This window comes from Lagopus leucura, unplaced genomic scaffold (assembly GCF_019238085.1).
Source record: "Lagopus leucura isolate 7727_CA_CO unplaced genomic scaffold, USGS_WTPT01 Super-Scaffold_806, whole genome shotgun sequence".
Classification (NCBI taxonomy): domain Eukaryota; kingdom Metazoa; phylum Chordata; class Aves; order Galliformes; family Phasianidae; genus Lagopus; species Lagopus leucura.
The window spans coordinates 7,768,735-7,781,696 of NW_024962260.1; the positions used below are offsets into that span (position 1 = coordinate 7,768,735).

At 48.2% G+C, this 12,962-nt stretch overlaps 1 long non-coding RNA gene across 1 annotated transcript; it reads right to left on the reverse strand.

Moving 5' to 3' along the window:
- Positions 1-2,103: 2,103 nt before the first annotated feature.
- On the reverse strand, positions 2,104-8,410 carry LOC122176889. The gene is made up of 3 exons (XR_006177870.1): positions 8,359-8,410; positions 4,270-4,727; positions 2,104-3,763 (listed from the first exon to the last, which is right to left on the reverse strand). It is a non-coding gene; the product is annotated as an uncharacterized LOC122176889 (long non-coding RNA).
- Positions 8,411-12,962: the final 4,552 nt, after the last annotated feature.

Below are 12,962 nucleotides of genomic sequence, written 5' to 3' on the forward strand. Positions count from 1 at the left end.
CCAATAGAGCCACACACTTCCCAACAGCTGGCTGCTGTCTTCAGCCAAGATGTAAACACAGCAGGGAAAGCCTGCGATTTCAGTTGCCTCTGCCTATGGGTGCTTTGTGCTTCAAATCCAAGAACACTTTCTCAGCACTCAGACTCAACCTTACCCAACTTGTCACCCCCCTCTGCCATGCCAAACTCAGCAGTTACTGTGTGATGTGCAATGACAGCTTATTCCTCCTATTTCCTCTGTGGCTTCAGCATCAAGGTCAAGACTAGAGATGTTGCTATCATCCATCACACTGGAAGATAAAGGATGCCAAACATTCAGGGTCAGCCTATGTGGAGAGCGCCTACATTCTGCATCAAACACACTGCAAATACAATAAGGAACCACAATGCCCAGGCTCTGCTAAAGCAGCACTTTTAAGGATTTCAAAGAATAGAAGGAGCTACTGTGGGTCCAGGGATAAGACCAGCACATTCAATGTCCCATTGCACAGCATAGACATGCCCATGTTACCTTCCAGAAGGCAGCAGATGGGACTTGTCCACTCCAGTCACAGAAATATCTCTAGGCTGAGACTGCCTGGATAAGCCAGACACTCCATCACTCCAAGCAGTGCCGCAGGGGTGCAATTTTGTTTTTAAACTACACTTAGCAGCGTTCTGACTTGCAAGTTTCACTTTTTAAATAGTAAACACCTCTTGTAGGTGCCAGGGAGAATTTCAAAGCAGTTCAGTGGAGTCCTTTTACCTTCACAGCCCAGGGGCATATACACTGAAACAACAGCTGAAATCCAATTACTAAGGAATATTCTCAAGTACATTTCCATAGGTAATTTGTTAGTCTGTTAGAACATGCAAAGTGATCTCTCCCTACTTCTTGATGTTGTACCTCAGGCTCTTCGGTTGAAGACTTGTATCCAAATTGCATAGTAACACTACCACTGAAAAGGAGCCCACACAGCCACCCTCCTCTCAAGGGGAAGCTGCAGTCTGGAGCACACCCAGCATTGCCCAGGCCCAGCCCTTACCCATGACTTGACAAAATCCAGCAGCCAGCCATGCTCCAAGCCCTACTACCATCCGAGCTGCTCCCTGCCCAATCAGTTTGATACATAAAGACATAAGAAGCCTAAAAGTATTTTTCCTTCAGCATCCTGTTTATTGATTTAGCAGAGAGCTGACACAGACGTACAGTTCTCGAGACAAGCTGTAATGGAATCCCTTCATCTGCTGTCACTCACGATCGCACAAGCCGGCTGCTGCCATAATGTGGGGAGGGGCTGCCCTGCTCATTTGGGGGCTGTCACACAGCACAGCTGCTCACATTGCCCTCATTAGATTAGGGACATGCCCCAGACTTGCATCACACCCACGCTGCGCATGCCGTTACAACACATCTAGCACCATGCCCAGAAAACCACCATGTGCTGGGCACACGCAAAGCCTGCAGTGATGTACTTTGGTCCTCCTTGCAGGACCTTTGCCTCTGCTGTCTTTGCCCTGCTTGAGTTAACCTCACCCCACTGTGCCTTCATCCAAGTCAGCAGCACGCTGCAGGGATAAAGCAAGGGTTGGGTGCCAAGGGAGAAAGCTGGAGAGCCCATCGTCCGCCCTGTTCACGAGTCAGAATCATTATCACTGTTGAGGTACCGTTGGAAATTAGTCTGTTTTCAGTGGGGGATGGAATTAAATAGGCAAAGTTCGGGTCAGAGTGACAAGGAGCATAATCAGAAAAGAGCATAGATGAAATGCAATGAGTCCTACAGATAATTCAGGGCAAATTAAAGCATCTGAAATCCTACTGAGAGCCACTGATTTGGAATTATGAAGTTAACTTACAGCAATCATTTTCTATATGAAAGCAATTATGGATGGGTTAAAAGCTTCTGTTATTAGGGATTGTGTATGAACCTTCTGTGGCAGCCAATCTCCCTGGATGAAATTTTAGCCCTCATGAAAAGCTACTACATCCTGTATGCCAAATCTTGTTCACCCATCAGAAAGTCATTGAACATTATCCATTTTATTAACCAATGCAAATGCAGACAGCCAGGGAGAGGTAGATAGGGAACATCTTGCTCACCAATAAAACACATACACACAAATCACCATGGTTCACTTCCCAAAATAATCACATGAGCTCAAACACACAGCTGTGATGAATGGCAAATTTCCAAGTCTTAATGCATCAGAAAGCAGAAACATTGTTTGAAGTGGTCATCTCTTGAAAGGAAGAGAAAAGTCAAGGGAAAGCATGCAAGAAATCTGTTAGCACAGAGCTGTCCCCAGGAGCAGCTTGGCAGAAGGCCACCCAATGGGCACTGGGCACACAGGAGCTGAGCTCAGCATCCATCCTCGGCCTATGCCAGAAGGCAGCCCATTGCAGTTCAGCAGCAGGATAGAAAGGGCCAGCTGGGGTCTGGTGGCTTGGCTGCACCTGGGAGATGATCCTCATGTTCTCCACCACCCCAGAGCCAGCACCCAAGCCAGCAAGTTCACACAGCAAGAGCTCACGAGCAGAGCTGACAAAACCACTTACCCAAACAATCCATTATCCTGAGCTTCTTCCTTTTCTCTGTTCTTAATTGGGCTTTATTTCTTGTTTGGTGTTTTCTATGCAGTTAAATGAATTGACAGACTTACTGTTTCTGGAATGAAAATGAGGTTTTGGCTGAGACGTGCATGGTGATGAGCTGATGTGAGGGTACCTCCATTGCACGTCTTCAGAAGAAGAGTCAGAAAGGGGAACACCCACCAGAGACCTGCTGGAAGCCGAACATTCTCATACAGCCTGACTACCAGCAGCGCTGCAAGTAGTTGCACTGCTCCTGCTGCAATGGCACAGAGAGGCACACAGAGCAGCCTGGCCCTGGGGCAGGGAACAGCCCTGTGGCCAGCAGGCAGTGCAAGGCTGATGGGGCAAGGCTGCAAGGGAATCAATACAAAGCTCTGATGATCACTGTTGATCCGTGTTTAATGTTAGCTGCTATGATAAATAACATTTAGTAGCTAAACTCAGTTATAGTAACAGGGCACTGAACAACGTGTTGGAAAGACAATGAGAAAGCAGAACTTGCTGCATAATGCATGAGAAGGAAAACCACGGTTCTGACAGTAAGAGCCAGTTACAGAAAGGTTGGAGGCAAAAATCCTCATTGGATTCAACAGCACTCGGACTGAGTCCTAACAAGGACACCAAGCTGGTTCTCGTTACAGCAACTCTCTACTCCCTCTTTCCTGATATGACCCAAGGTCCCACTCCTCTCGCTCAACACAGAGGTCATGTGGTAGAAGGGCTTTAAGCTTGCACCCAGGGACTCCTCAGAGGCAGTTCTGTGCCCTCCTCCATCTCACCCATACAAGAAAGCCTCTAAGCATATCAGTATTGCCAGAGCATCCAGGTAAGTGAGGCTAAGCACTCGGGGCCAGGCAGAAGGGCTATGGCCAAGCCAGCTCTTGCCACCCTCCACAGCCAATGCAGTCCTTCCTGCAGCTTTGCCCTCTGGGCTGCTCTTTGTGCTTGTTCCCTGCACCAGCAGCAGGTGTAAAGGTAGTAAGTGAAACAGTCACATTCCTAAAAGTCCTGCATTAAAGTGGATTTGGATTTAGGATTCCTCTGTTGTCATGTAATTTTGGTTCAAAGATGTCTTTTGGGGAAGAATTCCACGGCTGAACACAGAAATGGTGAATGCTCACTGGGAAGCAACAGTAGGACAAATCATTTTCCCCTTGAGCTCGTCTTCTCTATGAAGTTTCACATGGCAAACCTAAGGCAAGAATTGCACCTATTTAGCACTATTGATCCATCTTACTTCAGTAACAAACCACATTAAGTTAAAATCAATACCAGCCACTCTTAAACTGATTTAGGAGTGTTCACACAAAGGGGCTCACGCCAATTTAAACAGATCTTTTTTGAAACCAATTTAGTTAAAACATGCAATCTAGGGGCTGAGCTGTGCTCTGAATGGCTTAAAGGCATTAATTCAAGTTCCATCAATAGCTCCCAAAGGACAGGACACCAAAGGTTAAGTGTCACCAACCAGTGTCTATCTTTCTTGGCAAAACATAAGGTCTCCATAGCTTCAAAAGCCAAAGAGCTGAGGAGAGAGCCAAGACCTTGGGTTTAAGGTACTTGTGTCGCACAAACTTGGCTTTAAAAAAAATAAAGATAGAAGATGCTCGAGCCAAGCAGATCTAAAAGCTGCATTTTACTCCTCTCCCTAGAATATTTACTCAGGGGGACTCACAAATCACAGATAGCTTTACTCACTATAAATCCACTGGTGCAGCACTTCATGGTTCATTCTGCCGCGGAATTGAAGTGGCTGAGGTTAGGAAACGTAACGTGTGGAAGTGTTTCTGAGCACCGTATATCACAGCAGCTTGGTTGTGCTTTGACATCTTCTGTTGGTTTAATATCCATGGGTCTGCGTGCCTGGGAAAGAGGCTTGAGGTGCTTCACTCCTTGGTGCTCACAAGTCTTGCCTTACACCACGACTTCATGGAGTCACAGGCTGCCCTTAGAGCTGGACTGTAAATCTCCTTGACAAGAAGTAGGAATAAGGATTCTGACTTGAAATGAGATGAGGCTTTAATGTTTAATCAAGTGAAAGCTCAGGGGTCTCCATCAGACACCAGCCACAGCTGCTTGGGGATAGATAGACCCACACTGGGTCTAAAATCTCTCTGAGAGGCAGAAAACACCACACTTGGTTGCTGCTCATCCACCTACAAAATAAGCACGTTTAGGCATCTCTTCTCCTAAGCTGTTTTTAAATCTGCCATTCTGAAGTAGTTTGGGGTTTCAGGCTCAGGCTGTAAATCTGAAGAGCTCTGTGATATTCCAGATACCCTAGAAAGGTTTTGAAATCCTTTTCTCTGTTGTTACTAGGTAATAATTGGTTTCAGTGAAGGATTCAAGACTTCTGCTTCAGCTGCTGAATTAAACACTGGACTGTTCCGGAAACAGAATCAAACCTTTTTCCCCTTCCTCCTTTAGAGCCAAGGAAATCCCACACGGGACCTGCAGAGCTGCCCCAGCGCTGGGGGAGCAGGGCACTACCCAGGGACAGGACCAGGAAGGTTACACTGGTGTGGAATAGAAGCAAGGGCAGCTTGTGTTCCTCACACATCATCTAATCTAAGCAAAAAGACCAACAATAAACCTACATCCTCAGCTACACCATGTCCTCTGTGAAGGGTATCTTCACTGCCAAGTGCCAAAGGCACACAGCCATCCTGTGCCTGCACTGACGGTACAGACAGGGAGGCAGTCACTCAGCTCTCTTCTGCTTGAGTGCAGAGTGTCTTCCTGCAGTGCCAGATGCACTTTGCAACAGGAAGATTTAAAACCCAGTTGCAAAATAAACTGCATGCAGTGATAAGTTAGTTCCAGAAAAAATGCTACAGGCCAAGTCATTTCTGCATGATCCCAGCAAAAGTAACAGCAAAAAGAAATTGGAATTTGTGGTTACAAAAGCAGTGCTTAAGTGCCTGTCAGCCTCATCCTCACAATCCTTTCTGCTGTATTGAACTTCAGTTGGAGACCGACATTTGAACCATCCTGCAGTCCCCTCATAGTGAGGCCTTACCTGAAGCACACAGAGCATTCTGAGTCCCAAGCAGAGAAAGAAGAGGTGCTCCATGTGTCAGGTTAAAGTGTGTGTGTGGGGGTTCCTTTTTGCCATGGCTCAGCGTGGTGGTACAGAAGATGCTGCAGAAGAGGTATTGGCTGTGCCCCTCGTTCCACAGCCCCCCTGCCCTCATTGCAGGCATCCCAAAGGGCCATAAACACCCACAAACACCCTGACTGTGAGTCAGCAGCCCAGCAAAGGGGAGCATGCAGCTTGAGGGCACCTGCTTCTCTCTGCAGCCATTGATTCAGCACGAGAGATTAAGCAGCTTTACCACATCCTGGCAATATGGTGATTAAAATAAAAACAAAATATCACCACAACACCGCGTTTGTTTAATCAGGATTTGCACAGCACCAAGATGCTCAGGCACTAGCAAGCACAGAACAGCATCATCACACGCTGACTGCCATGTGTCCAAATGCACTGCGATGCCCAGAGATCCCGGGAGGAACTGGGCTGCTCCAGAGCCCCCAGCTCACCACCACTGGTTCCTGGCACTCGAGGTACTGGGGATGCAGAGCTCCTCCAGCCACCCTGCCTCGGGGGTAAGCTGCAGCACTCTTCCCCCTTACCTGCTAAGCAATAAGCATGAGGGAGAGAACTTATTGCTTTTTAACAAGTGCCACAGCACATCCATTTCATTAATTTACACAGGAGGCGTGGGGGGGCTGTCTGCTCGATAAATTCTCCCAGCCTATTGCTTTGGAACAAACAACTTTGTGCATTCAGGCTGTGGATGTCACAGCAGAGGCTTTTATCCAAATGAGCTCTGCATTTGCCATGGAATGACTAAAATACTTCTCCAAAAAAGAAAAAAAAAAGAGGGTGGGGAGGGAAGCCACTCTACAGAAGGTGACGTATCACTGACACATTGTTTGAACTCCCAGTGGCATATTAAAAAATAAAAATAAACCCCCTCTGAACCACAGCTGCATCCTCAGTGTGTTATTTTAGCTCCAAGGGAAAGCAGGTCATGACTTTTTCTTCTCTCCCCCCCGCCCAAAGAGGAAAGCACGTTGGTTTTCCTGGTGCCCGATGTGGCCGTAGGGTGAGGAAAGGCAGTGGGGTGGCAACCCAGGGGGAACATGGGGCATCCCCAGCACAGCAGAGCTTCTGCCCTCCCCAAAGGGAAGCTGCCTACCAGCAGGGCTGTAGCAAAGCCAGAGAGAGGGATTTTACCTTCCACTCCACCTCTCTATTTCATATCACTTATACAGAAAGCAAACCAGAGACGATTACCAGCATGCACACACACCCTTCCCCTGCCATCCAGAGGAACAACTCAGACAAAGCCAACAGGAATGTTCCTGCAAAGCTCCCTGAGCACCAAATCCACATTTTAACCATGCTCTGTTCTCCATATGCCTCTTGGTAACAAATCCTGTTCTCTCCAGCCCAGCTGCACAGTTTGCACTTCACTGCTAGAAAATGAGCTGCAACCTCAATCTTCACGAGGGAATTGTCATTCCCATTCAGGCCCTGTGCCTCTTCCCCAGGTCTTCATGGCTGGTGGGCATCACAGCCGTTGTCCTCTGCAACCTCCAAAGGCAAATACTGGAGGTAGAGCTCGCAGGTGTTTGTTTAAACTATTGGCAAACACATGGAGTTTATCAGAAAGTGTTTGTTCTGATCTGTTTTGCCATCAGATACAGAGTGAAAGAGAAGGGTTTTGTTAAAAAGCATAGAAAAATACAAGGTTGTTACCAATAATCTGCTTTAAAATTCTCTTACTATAAAAAGACAGAGGAATTTTCTTATTTATGAAGAAATATTTGCCAATATTTTTCCACAAGTCTTTTTCCCCCCCCTACATTTCCCATAAATATCAACACTTCCACTGCCTCCAATTACCACGGTGCTCATCACCACCACCTCTAAGCACCTCACAAATCTCAATTAACCCTAATCATCCAGGGAGCAGATTAATGACTGCCTTGGACCCAGGCAGAGCAGCACAAGCATTGCCAGCACCCCACACTGACCCCAGCACTGGAGGAGAGGGGCTGACTGCCCAGCCTGCTGGCAGAGCTCCTTCAGCTGGAACAGGAAGGCTAATGGCACTTCATTATCCTCACTTATGTCTTTCTGCTCAACAACATACAATGCTAAGCCACTCCACCAGACTTTTTCGGGGACATTACAGAGTCTGAACCCAAAAATCTAGGTTTCACACCCAAATTAAATCCTATTAACTTCTCCCCTCCCCTGACGTCCCCTGTACAGCGGATCTCTCATCATCACTACCTCATAACTCTTTCTGGGCTGATCTACACAGGACCTAACCTACAACAAACTGCTGTTATTCTGCTCACACAGGTGAGGGCAGGAGCCCAGACAAAGCACTGCAGTTGGCTGCTGTCACAGGGACAAGAGGACTCCTCAGCCCAGCACCCACTCAGCTGCCATGCATCTTCTGCAGGAGACCCTCAGCAATGGGACCTTGCAGCCATGGAGCAGAGATAGGGCATGCTAATGCTGCCTTCAGAGCAAACGTTACAGGCTGCTTGCTACGTCACACACATATAATGCTAACAAGCATTTAAAAGGTGCACTTACAAAAGAAGGTAATATGAGATTAGGACTACCTGCATTTTGCCCTACAGCAGCCCTGCCACACGACTTGTTAAAATCAGAAAAATTAACATGGTGGAAGGGCGATACAGGAATGTAACAGCAAAGGGACTACAGCAGACAGAATGGTGTTACAAAGGAAAAGCGCTCACCCATCTCCAAACATCCAGGCTTGCAGGAAAGACTCCACAAGAGAGGAATCTCCAACCACACTTCCTTCTCCAGTGGCACTCAGCCCTTAAATGAGGTCTGAAAGAGGTGCAGCCAGCCTCCACCCCTTCTGGTCACACAGCTGAATTGCCTTCACCTGTGCTCCCAGGGCTGACCCGGTCCTTTCCCCAGGTGCTCAATCAGTGCTTCAGGCCACGACTCAGCAGTCACCACACAGGGCTTCAGGCTCAGAACTGCAGGCATTCTGCTTTGTTCCCCCATGACTCTCTCAAAAGAAAATACCCTTGCTTATTACCCCCCCTACAACGCAACACCCATTACCTTACCCTGTCCTGCCATGAGCACAACAGCAGGCAGTGGCTGCAGCCTCATCCACCAGCAAAGACCCCCCTGTGGACACACACCCGGCTGAGCCATCATCTTGCAGCAGTGCAAAGCCCAGCCCCTGCTGTGGCCTTAAATAGGAAATTCAGATCCTCTACTGCTAACTACGGCCACCCATCCTTCCTCCCTCGTTCATCAAAAACGAGATGCAGCCCAATCGATTAGCTAATGATTAAATCTAAGTTCCAGGGCTGGGAGCCTTCCAGTCCCCCATTTGCCACACTGGGATGAAGCCCCTTCCTAACAGCACTGTAAGTGCTGATGGGACTGCCCTGCCGTTCCCCTCACCTGCTCACCCCCAAGCTGCAAGCCTCCTGCTTGCTGAGCTCAGAGATTACTCTGCCAGCCAGGAAACCATGTGAGAGTGGTTGTGAGACCTGAAGTGAAAACAAAACTCGAGACAAAAGCATTCAAAGAGGCTGTGAAACGGCTCCGATTAGCAGCAGGCGACAAAGCGGCTTTCAGCCATGGCACACACCGCCCTCCCTTAGCTGCCGCTGCAGAATGGATTTGCTGAACTCGAGTGCCAAGGGAAAAATACAGAATTTGATCCATAGAGCAAATCCTACCTACAGGAGGCTCAGCCCCTCCTGTCCTATCCTGGCTGGAGCTCCTATCCTCCAGCTGACCCCAGGGATGCTCACTTTTATTTCTCCACTTGGAAAGGCGCACGGTGACATCACTTCATTGCCTATGGGAACAAATCAGTGCTTCCCTACTACTCGGCCCGGCGGCAGCGAGCTGTGGGGCAGCGCGACGTGACAGCCCCCAGCAAAAAGCAGAGATGTTAACGAGAGATGTCCCTCTGAGTCACAACACTGCAGGGACCCGCAGTGTACGGTCAGGGCTATCCGCCAGCTTTGCTTGGGGACTTCCTTAAGGTCAAGCCCTGCACTTAGAACTGCCCATCTGTGAGCAGAACAAACACTTGGCCACGTTTGTGCGCTCAAGCTGGAGATGATTCACTCGTAATGACTTTCAGAGGGAAAATTATGTGAGTAATACTTTGAGAAAGAAGGTATGAAAAACACAGGGAGGGAAATTTGTGATGTATTTAATAATTATGAGTGCTCACAGCATCATGATACTCATACAGAACCGCTTCCAGCGTTCCCAATTATTGCACTGTGCCGCTCTGGAGCGTGCTAACCCTAAAATGCTCAGCAAATACATTTGTGTCACTCAGTCCTATAAGTGTTTAGAGAATGACTTGGAGCACACATTAAACACTTCAGCTGCTAAAGCGAGTGTCAGCGCTGTCCCAGGAGCCTCTGAAGTAAATGATGTCGTTAACCACATCATGGGAATACTCGTATTAATCTCCTGGCTCTGTGCAAACCTGCTTTGCAGAGCAGAGCCACAGGTGCTGCAGCTCTTACACTTGGATTTACAGCACGCTGGGACACGGAGCAGGGCTGGGCAGAGGTGGCCCCATGGGTATGTGCCTGGGGACAGCAGTGGGATGCTGTGCTCCCAGCCTCCAGCTGCTCCTCACTCCTTGCCCTGTGTGCCAGACCTTGCTAGCACCGCATGGCACCAGGGCTCCTGACACGGCCGTAATGTAATTTCGCATGTGTTAATTTCATTTCTTGGCTTTGCTTAGTATCAGTTATTATTCTGCTGAGACTGTAAGCAGGAATGGGTGAAGCTGGTTCAGAGAAAACAGCCAAGCCCATGCCTTTCATTTCCCCTCTCTTTCCAGCTGCCGTGACCTTTGCCCATTATTACAACCAAAATTGAAATCAGCCTTCTCTTGCCAAGCCTCTGAAATACTCAGCTCTGAGTCAAATATATGAAAGAAGGGAACTGATTCAGACCACCACAAGCTGTTGTTTCAGTTCCACCATAGAGCAGTTCCAGCACCACCAGCTCTTTCCCTTCCGTTGCAAGCAGTAGAAAGAAACCATGGAGCAGCCCAGTTGGATGCTATTGGCATCGAGAACCCCGCAGCCCCACAGTCAGTGCTTCCATCCCCAACTGACCCTCTTTGTCCCAGCAGGGCTGGTCCCTGTCCATCACTGCCCAGATGGGACCCCAGCACCACCCTGCAGCTGAGCCAGGCACAGTCCCTTGACTCATAGCAGCCAGCTGGAGCTTCGTCCCTTGGAGAAGGACAGAAGTCCTACTTGAAGGGCTTCAGCATTCAGTCTCGCTTCAGTTTAGCTCGCATCCACCACAACAAAGCACTTGCACACCATCGCAGCTCTGGATGGGGACAGATTGCGCTGGTGTAAGTGCTTTCTCCAGTCTCACCATGCTTCAGGAACAGGGCCTTCTGATTGCACTGGTGTGGCTACACCCATGCAGACTTCTCCAGAGCCGAGCCCCCAGGAGAAAGGCTGTTATTTGTGCTCTGAGTCATAGAGTGCCTTGTCCAGTTCTTAAGTCTGATACTGATCCATATTTTTGTTAAGAGCATAAACGTAGCAGCTGAGCAAGTTGCTGGGAAGGCAAGTTTAGGGCTTTTTCCTCAAAGGTGATTTCAAAATATTTTCCAGCTCTGCCTTCTTTACTGTAAATACACCACCCTGGGTTCCAGGGGCCTTTGGGGAAAGGCGCCTGGTGTTGTAAGGAAGCATCTCCTCTGCCAGATCTGACATTTGAGAAGCTCCTACTTGCAGAACAACACAGGCACCTGTTGTTTGTTTTGGCAATCCCGAAATCGCGGTGTTCCCAGCATGCAGACATGGGCTGAGGGAGAGCTTGAGCACTCAATACTGAAAGATATCATGCTATTTAAATAAAAAAATCCTCTATGGCTCAGCAAAGATCGCATGGAAATACTACTTTGTAACTATCAAATAGCTGAGATTCAGGCCCAAAGGTGAAGGAAATTGTCTGTTCTTATCTCCATGGGGAGGAAGGCCTGCTTGCCAGGTCTGTGCTGAACAGAGCTGCTGGGAACACAGGCGGTTCTGGGTCAGGAGAGCTGGGATTTGCTCTGGAGCACCCTTCCCCACCCAGTCTTACGGAACCCAACCACATAACAGTGCCCCTACCCACTAGCAGGGACTTATCTCTTCTGCTGGGATCTGAGTCAAAACATCATGCCAGCTAGGCTGGAACATCATCTATGCCAAGGCTTTTTGCACTCTTCCAGAAAAGCAGCAGACCCAGGGATGCTAACTGCAGAGCTGTGCAGGAAATACCAGCCTGCTGCCTTCGCTCTTGGCTTCTCACCCGAAACACCTTTGTTTTGTACAGCCTTTATGCAGAAAATTTTTCCAGACACCCACGACAGTTGTGATTACTCACCTTAATGTTCAGCATTTATCCATATCTATCTCACAGTAGTTAACATACACAAGTCAGCCAGGCTTGGCAAATCTTTGCCCTTTCCTACATTATCGATCTGACATTTCCTCTGGAGTATTTCAACTGAGAATTAAATTAACGCCGTATCTACGGACGTTACCTGGTTCAGACAGACCAGCTGCTCAGACTGGCACACCTTCTGCTTAGTCAGTCACAATCTTCCCTTTATTAATCCACAAATTCTTGTTGTTTCTCCAAAGCAGAAGATGCCACTACTGGAAAGCACGAGACCCATCACTCCTGCCCCTCTCCAGCTCAGCCAAAGGAGCTCTGCTCCCTTCTTTGCTTCTCCTGTTGTCAGGTTAAACGTTAGTTAAACACGGTTTTCACTGTTAAACATTCCATTTTCCCATTTGCTTTCATGCCATGGCAATGCCATTGAGGGATCAGCAGGAAGAACCAGGGGCTTCCAGAAAGGCTGCTTGGCCTGGGGAAGAGGTGTCCTCCACATGGACTGCACCGCCTTCCCGGATTTATAGGGCTTTCTTTGGTATTTAATAAAGATGGCTGTTCTGACAATAAAGAGAAACATCTGCTGCCCTGTAAGAGCATGGCCTGCTCCAGCAGCCTCTGTGCTTCCTTCTTCAGAGAGCAGTTTGGATTGATTAAGACTTGAGCAAATACCTTATGCTTCTATACATCCCTGGCTTTATTGAAATCGTACCTGAAATCTCACAAAAACCCACCAAAACAAAATGCTACATTAAATGAAAGTCTGGAGGACATGTGAAGGCCCGAAACATCAAAGAAGTGCTTTCAAGGACAAAGACTCCATCCAAAGGCTTTTAAATTGCTCCAGATGCAAAGGAGGCCTTCAGATGGGGTCTGCAATGGTGCTGTGCACAGGACAGGGCTTTGCTCGTGACTGAGGGCAGTCCCAGTTTGT